Raw genomic sequence first — 12,102 nt, forward strand, 5'->3', positions numbered from 1 at the left:
CATTATTTAATGCTTATATGTAACCAAGGCAGCACATCCTCAATTAGATCTTGAAAAATTCGTTTTAGCCAACACACGTGCTTGGTTACGTAAACTCTAATAGCGGTGGAAGAGTTAATTTCCTTGTTTAGAGGTGTATTTATCTAGGGATGAATTTGGGTTTTAATATACATTCTAATTTTGCTTTCGTGATTATTCGAAGTTTTCTCATTAGACAAATCATAGACTTTACAAGCATCGTGACTTCTGGGGAATTGAAATAAAAATGTTTGAAAACGATACATGCTGTTTTTATAATGCATCTGACATTTGTGTGACTTCCCCTTTTCATTTAGAGATCTTTGAAAATGAAATCACTGAGTAGATTGAACCACTGAAGGGTATAAATTTAGTTCCTATGCATCAAAGCGATGCGTTTTTCTGTCTACACGACGGGAGGGTGCATTTCCATTGTTAAAAAGAATGCATTACAGAATCCACTATCAAGCAGATGGTCATAGAGAGCAGCCATCAGCAGAATTGAAATAGTTTTACTTTTTGTTCAAGTTCGTCTTTCATTTCATCACATGCTAGGAAATGAATATTGTTCATCACCATATTTTCTCTTTAGCAAGGGATTCTGCGGAGGTCATATTTAAGCAAAGTTCTCTCGAAAAATTTGATTTGACGGCTAGGTATGACATTTTGAGATTCAACAACGAATAATAAAAAAATGTAGTGCAATATCTGTTCAATTTACTTGAAATTGACCATGTAAAGAAATAATTTCTTACTCGTGAATTAAATAAGATCGGCCAACTATTTTATTAAACGAAAAAAACTGACATTCATACACACATATTCTATTTCGTTATTTTAACCAGTTTAAAGGAAATTCAAACATTACAAATTCAAAAAGGGCTTTCAGCTTTCAGACTAAGCGATACAGGAATAACACGATAGTACGAATATAATACCGAAAACCCGAAAGTTCTACGATATTCCATTGCTGTTTTTCAAAAATAACAAAACTGTATGTATTGTTTACAGGCCTCCAGAGGGCGACTATGAACAGGTTTTAGAAATTATTGACAAGGCTCTGTTGATTCAGTCCAAGCCAAACACATCGATCATACTAGCTGGTGCCTTCAATACATATTTTAACAGTATCAGTAGACATTTAAATAAACTCGAGGATGTCATATGGACATTTAACCTAAAGGTAGCTATGAAATCAAATCGCGCGAGGACAAAATTGTGTATATTTACAAACATTCACAAAACGAAAGATTATGTAGTGAATGTTGTCGATACAAAGCTTTCAGATAATTATGCACAAATTATAAAATGTTAAATCTGATTTACCTAAGTGCTGTCTCCAGTAAAGGTTATATTAACATATTTAATATAACTGAACGTGGTCTCTATACTTTTTACCAGACAATCTCCAACATAATTCGGGAACTTATTTACTGTTAAACCCTGAATGCATTTACAAAACGCCTTGCTGATGTTTATCACGTTTCCTTTCCAAAAAGAAGAATTAAATCTGCTCTAAAAATGGTTCTACTCCGCAAATCATCTGGTTTAATGGTAATTTAAGCAAAATTCGTGAAAATCTGCACTTTCTACACAATTTGCACAAACCCTTAGGCATATAAATCAAAATATGAATATACAATTACACAAACTAAAGTTCAGGCAAATGATACCTTTATTCCAAGATCTGCAGAATCGGCTGGACCATCATAAAACAAAGCTTAAATCAATAAACCTGTACATCAAATATCTATCGCCCACGGCAGACGAATTTAATACTTTTTACCACCTGCACGTTAGCAAGGGAGGTATTGCACTTGGATAAAACATGACCCCATACACGTTTTGAAGCACCAGGAATCCGAACCGAACAAAATCTCGATGATGGAGATCGGTCTGTCGGTCTGTCTGTGTGTACTCTCATTTCCGGTTAAACCGATGAACCGATTTAAACCAAATTTCGTACACATATTCTTAGACATAAAAGGGCAGAATCGCGCACTGCAGGTGTGCGGGTGGTATCTGTGCTGGTCGTTAAGTTTCAGTAAACAATGTCACCGTCAGAATTCGATCACAATATTGCTAACTTCACGTCAGCATAAAATCCTACAGTTTTCTTTCAGAGACCTCTAGAATGACCTCCACTAAGATTGTTAAAGTTTCTAAGATCCATATGGAAGTTCTTGACAAAGGTTTCCTAAAACACCTTCAAGAAAGAGTATTTCCTTCTTAACTTGTGGAGAGGGGGTAACATGTACATAGTAGGCCTCGAGGTAATAAGTTTGAACATTGGCCCATTGATATTGGTCTATAAAGGAAGACTTTAATAATCCATAAAGTTCATATTTTGATGCGTTATATACCAAAATGTGTGGAATTTATCGGTCTACACCCTACAGGGTTCAGAGTATGAAAATTTCAGATTTAGCTCGTATTTTAAACTACAATGTACGTACGGTTCGCTATTTTGAAATATTTTTTGAAACTGGGGAGCGCTCAAAGTGCTTCCCATGCAAAAACCATTTGGGTGGAAGCCGAGGTGAAAGCGCATACCAAATGGAATGTTGGTCTCCTTTAAGGTGCGTGATTATGCGTATATTTCAAGCGTAAATAGTCCTGAACTAAAAATTGGATATCTTTCTGAAATCATTCTTGGCGCATACTCAATAATTATATTGAAAAGGTATACGAGTACATTCTACGAATGTTTGTGAAAATTTGTTAACAACTAGGCCTACAAACTGAAAGGCAGTATACCTATACGTTTAAGGGCCCTTTAGACTAAAGTGAACCTTTTCTTAATGATCAATTATATCGGTCTTAGAGACAAATTTCTTTTCCTTTCGATGTAAGTAATTTACTTCTGGGGCATCGATGCTGAATTCGGTAAAGGACGAAAGGAAAAAAATACACAAAGCCCGAATTGTGATTGGGGTAATTCCCTAAGTTTCATTACCGCTACACTTGCGTTGTAAAGAATTTCCAAACGAACTCTTTTTGTTGGATTTTATTTATACTGAATAACAGTAATTTCCTTCGGAAGCGAGTAATCGCGGTATTTAGGGTAGCTCTTCGAAAAAAGTTCAATCTTTAGAGTATTGCAAAAAATGACGTAGACTGCGGATGCTTAATGGTATTCTTTAATGAAATCTATAGATGAAATCGACGAAACTTCGAAAGGCTTTTATAAAGTATTGATCGTACAACTCAATCAGTGGTACAAGATCAAATTCAGGTTTGTGGGAAACAATTATGCCGCAATACTCTAAACAGTGCGTTACCTGGGAATCTCGACATCCTTGCTTTTACGATGGCAAACGTAATAATACCAAAGTGGGTGCTGTGGACCCCAAAATCGCATCAATTTGAAATAATGTAATCAGTAATCGTTGCCTGAAGGAAAAGAAGCTCTCTTAATAGCAAATGTAGCAAATTCTTAAACGATTTCGGCTAAGAAATCTATAGTTAACGAAAGTTAATACGATAGATCGTATCTTACTTCCTGCGGCTATTGGTATTGGAACGAGAATTAGCTTTTGGAAGTGTATTCAAAGTAACTTACTTAAAGTTTGGAAAGTAATGGATCTAGATTTAACAGAAAATGCAATTAAGGAAGAAAAATTAGTCGAACAGCTTATAAAACTTTTCTCACTTCTGCAACGAAAATTTCCGCTAGTAATTGGTTTTTTTAGAAATGAGTTACGTAGGTGTAGAACCGTCGTCGTCGCCTTTCGAAAGTTAAAAGTAACTCACTCGGAAGAAACAAGCACAATTACAAGAAGTTGATCAGTCAGGCTTACTCGGACCCAATAAAGCTGCTTTGGAAATACATTCACGAAACGTAATTGTGGTCGTCTCGGTTACACCTAAAAGCGGGAACAGAAAAAGTCGAACGCCATCCAGTAATGGATTGATGGCGGAATTTACGGGTAGAATGTTTGCAATTAGTGCGAGGATTAATTTAATTGATCTAGAGGCAATTATACGTATACTTAGTTTGCAAATTGTACTTAGTGTAATCTATTTTAATAACGTAACTGACTTAACATGCTGATTAATGTACATTGTACAACCATTAAGCAATTACGGTAGATACATAGCGATGGGATTCGATGCTCGTTTGACAATTTGCCCTCGCGATTAATTCATCATATAAACCAATGGTGAATCTTTGAATTGAAACTGATTGTATTTAAACAAGCCCCGAACTGACAGTTTGCCGAAGAACAGTTCAATATGTGGAGAAACCGCATTCGTGTTGAATTTTTTATCATTCGGTGCAATTCCACAAACACAAAATGAGTCAATCTTATAAAATACCATGAAAACAAAGAACTTGCCAAGCGATTAGATCATTCGGAAATTATACGATTAAGGGTAAAATTATTTTGTCAACTCTTGAGAATGATGAAAGAAATTTCACGTCATCAATAAGAACACTAAGCATTGTTACATTATTTTACATTACAATATAGACTTAGTGATAGCGTTAGTGCCATCAATAATGGACCCGTATAGGTACTTGTAACTTTACTTATTTCTATCGCTTGTCCACTTACCTTAATAAACAATAATTTCGTGTTATGTTATTCATTATTAAACTACCCAATCCTGGTTGAAAGTCAATTTCCTCTCAGTAACCCCTTAAACTACAATGAGCTACTCCTTAGAACGTTACAATAGCATTTATATGCAACCGTGCGTTTAACGTTCAACCCTACAAGTACTGGATAAAATATACTCAACATTTGGAAATACACTAAAACTCAATAAATCTCCTCTTACAACGGGTCACCCAATTTAAATTGCACTGACATTCTCACTTTTTCATCTTATTTGATAATATCATATAATAATTATATCGTTCCATTTGAAATTTTCAAAAAAAAACTGCAAAGTTTATGTTAATGTCACATTTACTTAAAAAACTCTGTTCATGTAAAATGTGATTCCACGAAGAGAGCTCTTTCCAACAAGACTTATTATGTGAAAATCTGTTAACCTAAATCGAAGTTACATTCAATTTCTTAAAGAGTTTTCCTCTTCCCCCACCCCTCATATTTCATGAGCTAGAGCAATATGTACTGCATCATAATGATGCAAAATTGATACAAGATTACTATGCATGTATTTTTTATATATGTTTGTTGGGTATATTTTACGAAAAAAGTCATTTTTCTACTTAACCATGAATCGTACTACGTCTTGCGGTGAAGCTATAAACTTGAAAATAAATTTCAGCGATTTCTCTTGGCCCCTTTTGTTAACAAAATGTTTGCCCCGAAGCTGTGCAATTAACGGTTCCATAGATATGGCCTGTGACCATTATTAATGGGACACCCTGTACAGACACACATGGTCCAAAATACTACTGCCTCATAACATGCTGTAATATCTTCACGTTTACGAAGTTTGCTGCAACACAACTAGGTAATTCACTGCCGTTAATTATACTCACATAATTGGCCGGATTAAACTTTCTAAATTCGTTGGCATAGTAATGTCCATTGCTACCTGCAATTTCGGGTCTGCGATAGTGAAATAAACTCCACAGCCTTGCAGATTTAATGCTCGTTTTCGTTTAATATTGGGAAACTCAAAAATTAATTATCAATTACATCGCCTTATGGAGAAGGTTGTGTGAATCCATTCTTGCCCCTTTTTTGAGGACATTTTTTCGTTTCCTGCTATACGGCATGTAACTTTTGATGTCGGACGTGTGAGACGCAGGCAAGGAAAATAGTAACAAGCCAAGATTAGAGATACTGATTAGATTGTTCATTATACCCGAGTAATAAGGTAATAGCAGGGTGGATAAGGAATATATCCTTAGCAACGCCAGCGGTGTGCATATATCCGTAATTCGTAATTAAGAGAGGGGCGCATACCCTACCTGAGCATAAAATGGTAACGTAACATTGTGTATGGGGATTTTTAAACAGAAATTATTATATTCTTTGCTGAGAATAAGTAAGTCAGTATCTGGATAAAAAATTCTACCAAAAGAGGGCATAGTTTACTTTTCTGTTTTAAAATTTGGGATATTGTTTGAGACCGTAATCTATCAAACTCGATAGAAGAGTGTTTAAGTTTAATAGTGTTTGGAATTGTACTCCGATTAATATGGTTCCATTGCGGCACGCAATCAAACTTCTATAAACTAATTATAAACTCATATACTCGAACACACAATCGTAGTTGTAATGATTGGTTTCTCAAATCTTCATTATCTTTGACGCGATTGAGGTTTTAGAGGGAAGTTTTCCCTGAAAAAATATATTTTCAATTTCGTACTTATCTTGGTGTAATTGTAATATTGTTAACTTATTTTACCGACATCTTGATTCGCCATCGAGGGGTTGAGTAGTGTTTAACCAGGGTTGTTTTGGATATTAATATTGCGCAATGTAATCCAATTCGTGTCAACAAATGGCTATAGTGTATTGATCAATTTGGCGTAACGATTCGAAAAACGTAACGGTATGCAAATGACGTCAACTACTTTGGGAGCAATTCAACTCGTTTAATTCGGAATCGTTTAACTACTTGTGGGTAAAATCTACAACGGGAAAGCTCATACGTGGTTCGAAAAAAATTCAAATTGAGTTTCCCAAACAGCAAATTTCGCATATAGAAGGAGTCTCTGTAAGTACTAATGAAGTCAATTTCAAATAATTTCTTCCGTTTCAGGGAATTTTGTCCCTATTAAATATGCATAACGTAACACCTCATGATTCTACTCTTACTTTTAAATTCAGTTTCAATTGAAAGACTTATTATTCATAGAACGCACTCGAGATATTCTAAGCTATTCTATCGCATGGGCACACCAGAGAAGGCGCGATCCCCTGGTGGAAGGTCTATAATAACAATTTCACTTTATATTTATTACCATCCCCATTTCATTTTATTGATACACACTCAAAAATACGCAACCAATACTCTATTGCTCGTAAGCGTTTTAGAAGGTACTTTAAATTTTGTAGCGATGCTCGATACGCAACTTTGCACTCATTAAAGCCCATTCCTTGTTCAGCGTGTCACATCTAAATGACACCACGCAACTAAATACTGATTGAAGCAACCGCAGATGTTTCGAAACTTTTATGCTGCACCGCAGAATCCTATTAATGTCAAAAAAGCAGAACGCGGAACGAGCTCCCAGATGTTTCATTTAAACCTATTAAAAGATATAAAGTTTCAGCAAATTTTACATTAGCGGAACAAAGTGTGTTGCTTTTAGTGCATAAAGTACTTACTTCTTTAAACAATGAATAACTTCACCATTGCTTCCCATTCTCGAATTAAGCTTATCAAATTTTTTTTTAAGCTCAATTGTCGCCGCGAACATCAAGGGACATGAAGACGAACGCGCACCTTCTAAATGAAGCGAACCACAAATGAGGGCTTTAGAAAGATCAGTCACTTATTTTCCATTGCACCTGCAATAAATATCGCTGGTTGATATTCGATTGGTGTGGCTCCAAATGGGACGGAAGGGTTGAAGAAAAATATAAACCTTCGACATATTTCCCCATTTAATGCTAAAAACTGTAAACGGAGCAGTTAAGTTGTTCAGGGGTTTAATAGTAGGTACATTATATATCAAGGTAGAGAAGTCCACTATTATTGCCTGAGCACCAAGATTACATCTCGAGGCGCTTGCGCCGAGGGGTGTAAGGGGCGAAGGCAATAATAGACTTCTCTACCGTGGTATATATACTATTTTTTTCACTACTAGCACTTGAAATCCTCTAAATTAACATATTATATTGATAAGAGAGTTAACGGTTGGACAGAATTGTTTGTTTCTTAATTTAACACGTCAATCAAGTAGTGGAAGTACAAGTCAAACAGGCCGTATTTTGTTCTGTCATTGAGATTTTTCAAAGAGTAATTTCGTTCGAATTTTTTCAAAATGTGATAATTTTAGGTATGTAATTTCTCTGGAAATTGCGATGGTGGCAATTATTCGTTTTAGAGAACTTGTCTAAACGTTTATTGAGCCAAATTTCGGGTTGTGTTTTCTAAATGTGACAGCGTGACAGTTCTCATTATTGACTACTAGTTAATAATAAAAAATTATTAACCACTTTGAACAAATGCCGAGAAAGCCTACTTTACAAGTGGAAAAAAGGTTAATAATCATGTCATCAGACGCTAGTAGTGAAAAAAATCTGTTGCCTGTTTCGACGATCAAATTACGTCATCAGGGGCGGCTAAATTTACACATTGTATGGAGGAAATACATAGACAATGTGATTTTTCCTTCATAAATAGTGCGCAAAGAGTTTGATTGCTACCATTTGGAAATTGAAATAATCATCTCACAATATTTATTGCGTGGGAGAATATTTAATAGTTAGAAGAAGTCATACTCTCAAAGTAAATGACTGGTTCCTTCAATAATAATAATAATTAAAAGTGTGGGAAGTAGAACTAAGTAAACATAGTTATCTGCAAATCTGCGAGAATTATGATTTACAATGGACAACTCTGATGTAACTAGAAACGTCTTCAGGCTATTTGAAGAAGTTGATTGTGTGCGGTTGCTTGTGTACGTGCGCGGTTAATATTCACATTTTTTTTATTTAACAATCAGGATCACGAACGGAACTACGACCTGATCATTTGCATGACCTTACAGTTTAATATGTCAGGGTTTCAATAGTTTAATCGCAATTTAATAGTGCTGTTTTTCATTAAATCGATTAACTGGTAAGTTAGAATAAGCGAATCTGTCCTGAGGCGAGCGAGGATCGTGGATATAAAGTCCTTGTTTTAATCTGATTTCGCATCTAGACAAAATTTGTAAAGGATACCTTACGTAATCTTATCGAGCAATCTTAATTATTAAAAAAATTTAAAGCAGGAAACATTTGGTTAGTCAAATATTTATATTTATCTATGATTATACACTCATGATGATGAGACTTGATTGCATAAAAATTAATGGAGTTGTTGAAGATCTCTGAATAATAATTGACTTTGCGACCTGGAGCTCATATTTCTATCAATATTATTCTCAAGGAAGTAACGAGGCAGATTAATCGTTATTTACTTAAGTCAGGAAAATGACACCTTACTGCCGAGGAAGTATAGCCCGGGGCCGAGTCAAGTAATGTTCTATTACTGATGAGTTTTGTATTAAATTCTTCCCGAAATCGTAATCTAATGTAAAATTTCAATATTGATTCATGTCATCTGTCAGTGATGACAGGTGTCATTTATATTACCAATGTGACACTGATAAAAACTAAAATTTCCTGACCTAAAGTAGGCATGTGCATTGTGCAGGTCTTTTTTTATGGTAACACCCGCACAAAAACCAAAATTGTTTGGGAACTGAAGTTGTTCCTTTGCTCCCAAGGAATTAAATTTTGTTTTTAATATTAAATAATAACGAAGACACTAAGGGGCAACATGTTCTTTGAAATGCTAGCTAGCTCCCTAACACAAATTTTCACGGTGACTTACTAGTCCAGGAGGCAGCGACAGTTTTTGTGCACTCATTTCCTCAAAGCTGATATTCTGCCATTTTATTATTTTTAGGTAAACAAAACGTTAGTCTACCGCGTCGACGGTGTTGCCTAAGTTTGCAACAATGTTCTGAACATGTTAATAAATAATATGTACATGCCTCATTTCTACAAGAATGAAAGTTTCTACAGTAATTAAGTATACCTAAAAATGAAGTATGGTAATAGTCTACTGAGCTGGAAGCGTTGCTATCACAAGTCTACCACCCACGCAAGATGTATAAAAAATTATGCAATTGAACTTATTTCTACAAAGATGAAATTTTTGTTGAAAGAAGTTGATGTCATAAGAAACCAAACAAAATTGGTCTACCCATCGCGTGATGTTGCTAAGGTCTCTGTAGGCACGCTGGAAGGTACGATTTTCTGAGCGCAGCTGCTGCACTACTCTGCTAAAAGTATCTCAAAATTATTATATACACGGGCATAAAGTAAAAATATTTCAAAAACGAACATAGGCAATCAACATGGGAAAAAGGTTTTTTGCAGATCGTTGCTCCCCCATGATGATTTAGATCTTAGCGGGTTTAGAATGACACCAATCGAAAGAAGATTTTTTTTCTTTATCTAATGATATACGAATTAGTTCATTTTCAGTTGTATTTCTCATTATTAACGATCCTCGAGATTGTTTATAATTTTGTATTTCTGTCTGTCTCTCCATCTGTCTGTTCGTCAGACCGTGTGCACCTATCAGTCAATGCATTCTTGGTTGGGACATACGGTCGGTTTCGGCGGCGCACGCCGCCTCACCTCGCACCACCCCCGAATTTCATACAGATTTATTTACATAAATACAGTGCTATTTATTGAGAAGTAGACATAGGGATTTATTTGTACCTATATATTGTTTTTTCCTATGTTTACTTTTAAATGAAAATCTCTTATGAAGGGCGCCTAATTTTGTGCAACCAGAATAACTTCTTAAAACAATAATTGTCAATTGGTATAGTGCCGGTGACAGTTTAAGGGGCGTAAGAGATTTATTTTCTGTTAAGCCAAAGCAACAATTTTCAAACTAATTAATACGACAACCAGCTGTTTATTTGATTTGTTTTGGATTCGGCCTTAAACATAGGTAAAAACAATACACATAAATCCCTATGTGTACTTCTTAATAAATAATCACTGTATGTATAGGAACCTTCGCGGGAATACATTCCACCATTTTCGAAATTTTCAGGATTTAGTTTAAAAATGTATAAGGAATTCTTATGGCCAGGTATTTCTTTTGTTTTATTCACTTTAGATAGCTTAATCAAAAGTGTGTAAACTATAGGCCAGAGTGGTAACTGGAGTATTTTTCAAAGAGATATACTCAGAGATTGTACTATTGGATCATAATAGTTCAATCTCAGTTCAATTGACAGATTGAATGGAGAAGCTCGGTTGGTTTATATTCCACTAATATCCAATCAAACAATTGTGACAAGGAAGGTAAAATCGAGAGAGAAATTAATTTTAATAGGATTCGAGTTATGTTATGTAGGGAAATTCAGAGAGGTTATACAAGTTAATGAAAGGATTTAAACAGGGAACGGCATAATAAGTCCAGGAGGAATGTAGAGATTTTTTTAAGGAAAATTATAACGGTTTAATAGGGCCAAATTACGTTTGAGTAGGGTAAAGAAACAGCTGGAGTAGTTTGTTTCATGTATGCGATACAGAAATACCTTTACGAGCAATTCCGTTTCGTCCCCGCTATTGCTTTGACTAATTTTCTGTCCTAAGATCTAGGATACATCGTCACGGTGATTCCGTATTTCGAGTCGATAATTATCCTTTTTCTAAAATACAAAAATGGTAGGTAACAAATAAAATACAAACTCAGGCCGCTTTATAGGCGAATAAATCCACAATTTCTAAGGAAAAAATGTTTTCAAATTATGCCTAAGAATGCGAGATCGTGTTAAATATACGGTGAAATTACATTTTCATGCCTTTGTGCAAACGTTACTGTCCTACACAAACACAATATAAAATTATACCACACGAGCGTAGCTGAAGTATAATAATGCTCGACTATAAATGAAAAGCCTTTGACACTTGACATGCCGTTTTCTTGTCATGTATATTTCTTGAACGTGGTTAAAATGCTTGTCATCACTGCGAATACCCATGGAAAAGTTTCGAGCCGTTTACTAATTTACAATAATATTGTGAGAACGTATGCGTGTGACAGTTGCTGTTTTAAACAAAACATTCATTAACCAATTACGAAGGGTATTGTGCACGCGCCCTTCAGCAAAGCATTCTTTGTAACGCTTGTATGCACAAAACAAAAGCAATGCGAAACCGTTATTATTCTTCAGATGATTTGATTAAATTTTTGGGAAAAAGCAATTATAGGGTTGATCCCAGTTTTATTTAATAGGAATTTGTCTATTTGTTAATTTTGGTTCCTTGTTTCGAAGCGGTTTTCAAACAATGGAATGAATTTTTTTAGTTAGGTACATTTTCCATTCAGGAATTAAACTCGCGTTTTATCAAGAATACCAGGTAGCATAATTTGAAGGCTTCAGTTTGTTGAAACATTGTGGAGTGG

The 12,102-nt window shown here is 35.1% G+C and overlaps 1 protein-coding gene across 2 annotated transcripts in view; it reads left to right on the forward strand.

The window, feature by feature from the left end:
* Positions 1-12,102, forward strand: part of LOC116168678 — a 184,345-nt gene that overhangs the window by 103,635 nt on the left and 68,608 nt on the right. The window lies entirely within an intron of this gene.

This window comes from Photinus pyralis, unplaced genomic scaffold (genome assembly GCF_008802855.1).
Source record: "Photinus pyralis isolate 1611_PpyrPB1 unplaced genomic scaffold, Ppyr1.3 Ppyr1.4_LG4, whole genome shotgun sequence".
Taxonomy (NCBI): domain Eukaryota; kingdom Metazoa; phylum Arthropoda; class Insecta; order Coleoptera; family Lampyridae; genus Photinus; species Photinus pyralis.